Source organism: Armigeres subalbatus, chromosome 2, assembly GCF_024139115.2.
Source record: "Armigeres subalbatus isolate Guangzhou_Male chromosome 2, GZ_Asu_2, whole genome shotgun sequence".
Taxonomy (NCBI): domain Eukaryota; kingdom Metazoa; phylum Arthropoda; class Insecta; order Diptera; family Culicidae; genus Armigeres; species Armigeres subalbatus.
The window spans coordinates 420712115-420719729 of record NC_085140.1 but is presented as its reverse complement, the minus strand read 5'-3'; the positions used below and the strand labels follow the sequence as shown (position 1 = coordinate 420719729).

General features: G+C 39.8%; 1 protein-coding gene across 1 annotated transcript in view; it reads left to right on the top strand.

The window, feature by feature from the left end:
- Positions 1–396: 396 nt before the first annotated feature.
- The window catches only part of LOC134213435 (ejaculatory bulb-specific protein 3-like), a 28662-nt gene continuing 21443 nt past the window's right edge, over positions 397–7615 (top strand). The window contains exon 1 of the mRNA XM_062692481.1: positions 397–551. The gene's annotated coding sequence lies outside the window, so the exon portion shown is untranslated. The remainder of the gene's footprint in view (positions 552–7615) is intronic.

Sequence of the window (7615 nt, the reverse complement as noted above, 5' to 3'; positions counted from 1 at the left end):
ATTTCACATACGATAGTTCTGCATCATAGACGTCAGCAGTTCCATTATTTCGAATGTCGATTTACAAACCAGCATCTTGTTTATGACTTGATTCAAACTCAACCGTCTTCAAGTTTGTTTAGTTTGGCTGGATTGCCTACACCTATTTGAAAAGCTGTCTCAATGCGGTTATGACGGAACTTCCGAACATCCTGTCTCGAGATCTGAATCATATTTCCCCAAAGCAATGCGTGTGATGACGGTGGCAGTTGCAGCATTGCACTCATCAGCTGGTAAAGTCAACCGAGCATGCGCATGTGTTCCTCGCCTATTCGCCCGCACAAGTCGTCTAACTGCCCGTCAAGGCGTCGCGTCGTCAGCGAATGGTTTGGGCCCGGGTAGTCTCGTCTGCCGCTGGCTGGCGGAGGAGTGGTGGAAGGTATAAAGCCAATAAGTCGTTAGCGTCGCCTGATTAGTAGTAGTTTAGTGGCGTACTAGCGAGGTAGAGCAGATCGAGCAGGAAAAAGTGCGTGATTTTACGGGTGTTGGCTTGATTCTAGCTGAAAGTGAAGGTGAGTGGAGAAAACCCATCATAGATGCGAAATCTGGTGTGGAGAATTGACAGATTGTGGCGCTAGACCATGGGGCAGGGCCAGGGAAAAATGTCGAAACAGATGTGCACAATGAACATTAAGTTGGATGAAAAACGTTGTGTTACTAATAAAGCCATTTGTGGCTAGTGTGGTTTTTTTTTTACGTGAAACGGCACAATTCAAGTTTCATGTTTGGTTTGGCGCGACGGGTCAGCATGACACATGGTCCTCCGTAGAACCGGCCCAAACCCAGAAGTGATCATTGGCTTAGACGACGGTGGTCTTGTCGGTCGGTGACGGTGTAGTGCGGTACCTTTGCGGTGATATAATGAAGTTTAATGCATTTCATAATTTAAATGCCACCCAGCAAGGTATCGGACCAGTCGGTGGCAATGGCAGACACCAGGTACCGCTGTAATGGTAACATTGTTGGCCGCTTTGCACTTTTGCGCGCCACCCGGCGAGGTGACGACCGACGTCGTTACGCGCTGATGGGCTTTAGCGACCGTCACAATGCCACACGCCGCCGGTTGCCGTGTCACATCTTTATGCAACCAAATGCCCCTGTCCCTCTTCCGACCGAGTTGCTTTGGCTGGTCTGGCGGCGGCGGTGGCGTCTGCGATTGGATCTGTTTAGCTGAACGTTTTCGTTGACCGGTTGGATGCATTCGGTTGTGACGCGCATATGCATCCGCCTGGTCGATTGCACGTTGGTTCTCGCTAAATTGGCAAATGATGCCGAGAAGCAGTTTTGAAGGTTTCCAACAAGTTTGTGTTTGCAAAGCTATAGATGAATTGATTGCACAGAATAGTGATTTCAAAAAAAATATACAGATCATACACGCGTAAATCATGATTATGGATTCAGCGTACTTAAATTAATAATTCATACAGATAGAATATGTCAACATTTGCTTCTTCTTTTACGGCTGCTTAGTAGTTGAAGTAGGTATGCTTTAAAATGTAGTGTATCGCCAAAAAGAGAATTAGCATTTATGGCAAGTCCAATGAATTAATGTGACCAAAAATTCGTGAGTATTTGCCTAGCGCAATATTACTGCGGATTCCATCTATGGTTTGAACCATTTTGAGGTAATGAGTCTTAAAATTTCAAAGCAAATATGGGATCAGGATCCTAAATTCATTCATTGCCAATAGCAATTTTTAGAATGATTAGGAAAAATCTGGATTTTTTTTTATCACTGAAGTAGTGGAAAACGGGTGTGATTTGCTTCGGCCAACAATTCGGAGTCACCCATAATAATGGTGTATCGACCAAATGTTTGGGTTCACTCACCCGAGAATAGTATTTTCCTTATATCTTAGCCATTTTCTGTCTAATTTGAACTCTCCTCTAAGCATATGGGGATTAATGAGGGTCACTTTCTTTCTAGATAGTTATTTCCAGATCGGTTTCCAAGAGTATGTTAAAAATACATTTTTTTCAATTGGTCATTTCATGTAACGTTTACTTTAATAAACTCTAGAAAATAACAAAAACAAAAACTAATTTGCCGACCATTGTTTGCTATAGTTCAGTAATCCGTAAGGAACACGCAGAGATATGGTTATTTCTGTGAAAATGGGCCGGTATTTGGTATCAGACAGCCTGAACCGAAGTCACTTTTGCAGAACACCCGGAATCTGATACAAATTAGCCAGCTTCATACAGTCCTGAAAATGTATCTTTAATATAAATTTTATATTCATTCTATTGAAAAATATAAAATTTGACACGCATATGCATGGTTCCAGTCGGTTCTAAAACTGACCCCTGGAACCTGCTATAAGGAAGGCAGTAGACACTATCATCATGTGTCACTATCAAATGTTTCTATAAATATTGTGTCCCAAATTCATGAAGTTAGATACCCATATTCGCATTTTTCCTATCTGTTATCATTATATTTTCGTTCCCACGGAATTTGCCATATCTCTGCATAATCCTGATGAATTCCTGATCTGCAGCCTGCTTCTAATTGGCATTAAATCCCCCACTGCGACATTGCCGCCTCGCAGCTTAGTGTGTTCTTAGCACTTCCACAGTTACTGTGAAATTTCTAAGCCAAGTTTCCATTGCATTTGTATATCATGAGTCTAACGTGATGATACTTTTGTGCTCAGGGAAGCCGAGAAAATGTCCAATCCGAAAACTTCTTAGACCAAACAACGTTTTCGGCCAAATGACCATTTCTGTAACAAGTAACTTAGGCCTGCCGTGTTATTCGGACAAGTGGCATTCGGATAAATGGCTTTCGGCCGAGCAACTTTTCCTATGCCAATGATGCTCGATGTATTGTCGTTGCTCTTTCTTTGGCTGCCCATCGCCAGTTTCCCTGCACATCGGTCGCATTGCTTTTTTATATTTCTTTATGGAAATATTCTTATTTTTTATTGGTCTTTATTGATCTTTTTGAGGACAGTTTTTAAATTTTTGTGAAGAAAAAAAATTTTTTTTGTGGAATATTTTGTAATTGTTCATTGCTAATATTTCTGGAATTTTTTCCTGGAACATTTTGATATCTTTATGGAAAGTTCTTTTTTTTTAATTCCAACTTTTGCTAATCTATTTTTGTTTTGTGGAAATATTTATATTGTTCATGGAAATTTTACATTATTTGTGGAAATTTTATATTTATTAATTGCTCATACCCTGATTTCTTTATTGGCATTTTCCTATTTGTTTATGGGAAATTTGTGATTTTTTAGGGGGAGTTTTTATTTTAGTCATCTTTCTCTAGATATGAAAGGGCCGTTTGGCCGAAAACTATTCGGCCGAGGCGAGGACCACTAGGCAGATAGTTGTTTTTTTCGCAAAAAAATATTTGGCCGAACAGAGCATTCGACCGAAAGTCATTTGACCGAATCGGTTATTTCGCCGAAAACACCGTTAGGCCACAATGGTCGTTTGGCAAAAAAAAACACTGTGAAAAGTTAACAGGGAGAAATGCGAACTGAGAAATGAGGAGCAAACGTGATGTCTCACTCCTCATTTCTCACTTCTCACTGCGAAATCAGAGAATTGTGAAATGAGATGTGAGACATACGTAGTGAAAAATGATGTGTAAGAAGTGAGACGACTCACATCTCTGAGAAATCAGGAATGAGAAGTAGGACGTCTCACTTCTCTCTCATCATTTCTCACTTCTAACTTCGTCCTTCTCACTTTTCGCAGTGAGAAGTGAAAAATGCGAAGTGATAATTAAGTAGTGAGGAATGAGCAGTAAGAAATGATGATTGAGAAGTGAGACGTCTCACTATCACTCTCACTACTCGTGTATCACTTGCTTCTTACTATATAAAGTGAGTAGTGTGAAGTGAGAAGTTAGACGTAGAACGACCAACTCTACAACACTACCCATAATTCCATTACCCATCATGACATTACCACAAAGGCCACTACCCCAGAACGCCACTACCCCAGAACGCCACTACCCCGAATGCCATTACTCTAATGGGACACTACCCCGAATGAGCCAGTACTCCGAATTGGTGTTTTTTTTTCAAGTTAATACTTCATTTCAATGAGAAAAATATTACTCAATAAAAGCTTATTCAGAGTTCACCCAAGTAACATCAATTATTACTTTATTGCACATATATCAATCACAAGCCGGCATGTTAAATGCTAATTGCATGAGATCAGTTTTAATGATGTGAAGATGCATTTATTTATCAACTGTCAGACAACGATACTCTAAATCAGTATTACCAATGCAGCGATGCATTACTGATGCTTTATTTCAACATATCGGTCTTATGAGTGCCCTTTTTCACTTTTAGTCAACTTTTAGGGCTATGTTTTTTGCAAGCATATATAGCTGCATGGTTACTTGGGAATAGTTTTTCCTTCGCCTGGATCTGTTTCAATGCAGTATAGAACTAAGAGACCATCCACAAAGTACGTCACGCCTCTAGTGACGATGATCTTCCCTAAGAGTCCTGAAGGGTAGGGGAGATTATGCAGCACGTTCTCATGCACAATGCAGAGAGTCGGAGGCATATTTGCGGTCCACGTCAGCATGGCTACATGGGCAATAAGGTTGAAGTCTTTTTTTGGTCGCTGTAGTAAAAGCAACGGATTCTTGATGAAGCGTGGGCTCATAATCGACGAGTGGATGAGTAAGAGTGAGCGAGTAAGAGTGAGTTAATGAGTGAGTTTGAGTAAGAGTGAGTGAGTGAGTAAGAGTGAGTGACTGAGCAAGAGTGAGTGAGTGAGTGAGTTTTTTCTTTAGTTTTCAGTCCTGGGCTGGTTCACCTCGATAAATGAGTGAGTGAGTAAGTGAGTAAGAGTGAGTGACTGAGCAAGAGTGAGTGAGTGAGTAGAAGTGAATGAGTGAGTAGGAGGGAGCGAGTGAGTAAAAGTGAGTGAGTGAGTAAGATTGAGTGAGTGAGCAGGAGGAAGCGAGTGAGTAAGTGAGTAAGAGTGAGTGCATTAGTAACATTGAGTTAGTGAATAAGTAAGATAAAATGAACGAGTAAGAGTGAGTGAGCGAGTTGAAATGAGTGAATTTTATGGATGAGCGAGTGAATAGGAGTAAGTCAGTGAGCTAGAGTGAGTATATCAGTAAGAGTGAGTATATCAGAAAGAGTGAGTAAGTGAGTAACAGAGAGTGAGTGAGTAAGAGTGAGTGAGTGGCTTAGAGTGAGTGAGCGAGTTCATTAAGGGGGTGTGTGTATAAGAGAGAGAGGGAGATCTTATTTGTCTTCAGGAAGTCGCGTTGACTTCATCTCTGTTCGCCTTATATCGGGCAGACGCGTTACTTTTAAAAGGCATTATTTCCTCTATGTGCTTTATAAAAAATGCATTCATTTGAACAAAACATTATTTCCTCTGTTTGTTTGATACCGGGCAAGCGTGTCCATTTTAAGAAGGCATCATCTCCTCTGTCTGCCTTATGTCGGGCAAACGTGTTTATTTAAAGAAGGAAATATTTCTTTTTATTATTATTATTATTTTTAGATATTTCTATATAAAATATTATAGACAAGACAAGACAAGAAGAAACTTACTCGTTCAATTAATTACTCGCCTTACTCGTTCATTTAATTCTTTGCAAAGATTGTCATTTTGCGATAAATCGATTTCTATTGGTGTTAAATATGGTAATGGAATACTTCAGATTCGAAATGTTTCGCGGTAATGGGCTTTCGGAGTAGTGTCCCATTCGGGATAATTGTTTTCGGAGTACTGTCCCATTTGGGGTAATGGCCTTCGGGGTAGTGGCCTTCGGGGAAATGGCATTCGGAGTATTGGCATTCGGTGTAGTGGGGTGGAACCAGAATGACCTTTTTTTTGTCTTTATTATCGTGACTTTCAGCCCGAGGCTGGCTCGTCTCGTGAAAATGACCTATTCGGCCAAATAATCTATTCAACCAAATGATATATTCAGTCATACGACTCGTTCGGTCAAATAACTTTCGTCCATATGGGTTTGATTGGGTTAATGGCTTGTTCGGTCTTGTGACATTCGGCCAAATGGCTTTCGGCCGAATAAGTTTCTACCAAACGACCTTTCCCTATTTGAACAGAACATGATGTACAGTACAGATGTACAGGGGCCCTCCTTAGCCGTGCGGTAAGACGCGCGGCTACAAAGCAACACCATGCTGAGGGTGGCTGGGTTCGATTCCTGGTGCCGGTCTAGGCAATTTTCGGATTGGAAATTGTCTCGACTTCCTTGGGCATAAAAATATCATCGTGCTAGCCTCAGCCAGATTTTTGTTGCTGCAATTTAATACACCCAGGTTTTTTTACACGTTTTGGTTTTAGTCGTTTAAGACCTTCAGCGTCAATGAAAAAATAAGTTAACTCCACGAAAAAAATCACAAAAAATCAAAGAAAATTCAGGGGGTATTTAGAAAGCTGTGAAAGTTCTGGTTTACCGAGAAATTGATTAATTCCAACCGTGTAGAAAAAAACCTGGGTGTACTCCAGTCAACGCCGTAGCGAGCGGTTGGATGGGTTGGCCCCTGGGTGATGCCAAAATCAAAAATTATTTAATTTTCGTTGTTTTATTTGGTATTGCGCAATTATCAATTAGCAGTGTGAATTCCGGATTTTCATTTTTTTTAGTTTTTTGGAAAAAAGGGACGAAAAACCAAACAAGGAATGACGGTTGACAGTTATAAAACCATACTTGACGAAAAAACGACAATATTTTCGAATCCTTGAAAAAGATCCAATAAAGATCGAAACGTTGGAAGAAGAAAACATATATGTAATTAACAATTAATTGCATATTATTCGGCAACTCGGCCGTACAATATATGTAATTGTATTTTTCATTCAAAAACCAGACTGAAACGCCAAATAATTCACCGAGAAGTACAACGAAAACAGTCGACATCATCAGAAGAATTATTTACTGAGAAATAGAACAATTTTATTACTCAAGAAAACCAACAATAATAACAAAGTTCAAAGGTCTAAGGTAGGGATAATTTAATTAGTGTAAAGCAAATAAAAAAATATTTATTTTCGCATCAATATGTCAAATAGATTGGTTAGTGTCGACTGGTTTTAAATTGTTTTTGTGCACTTCCGAAGCCGATTACAAAGGGGAGATCGCAGTAGTCAACGATCCCTAGTTGACGTGTTATTTTTTCGCTGCTGTTTTTTCCCCTTGAATTTTTCGTACTTTGTAAGTCTTTTTGAAGTGCACAGAAAAAAATAATGAAAAATAAACAGCGCGTAAAACATGACATGCAAAAATTTACGCCATTCTACGCTGAAATGCTCCTCTTGCTAACACGATTGCTTACAACTTGTATGCAATATTGACGATTCACGTCGAATATTGTATACATTTAGGCTATAACCCGTATGAAATTACGCTAATAATGGCGTTCCATTTATGTGCATGAATTTTAGCGTAAATTTCAGTGGATTTTTCTATCTGTGTGGTTAATCCTTATCAGTGTGGGACTTTGGAAATCAAACCGGTCAAACCCCGAAGAAGAAGACGAAGAAATTGAAAAGAGGAATATTTAATCCACCCTCTTGGAACCATGGAATATGAGGGATTTTCTGGAACCATTCA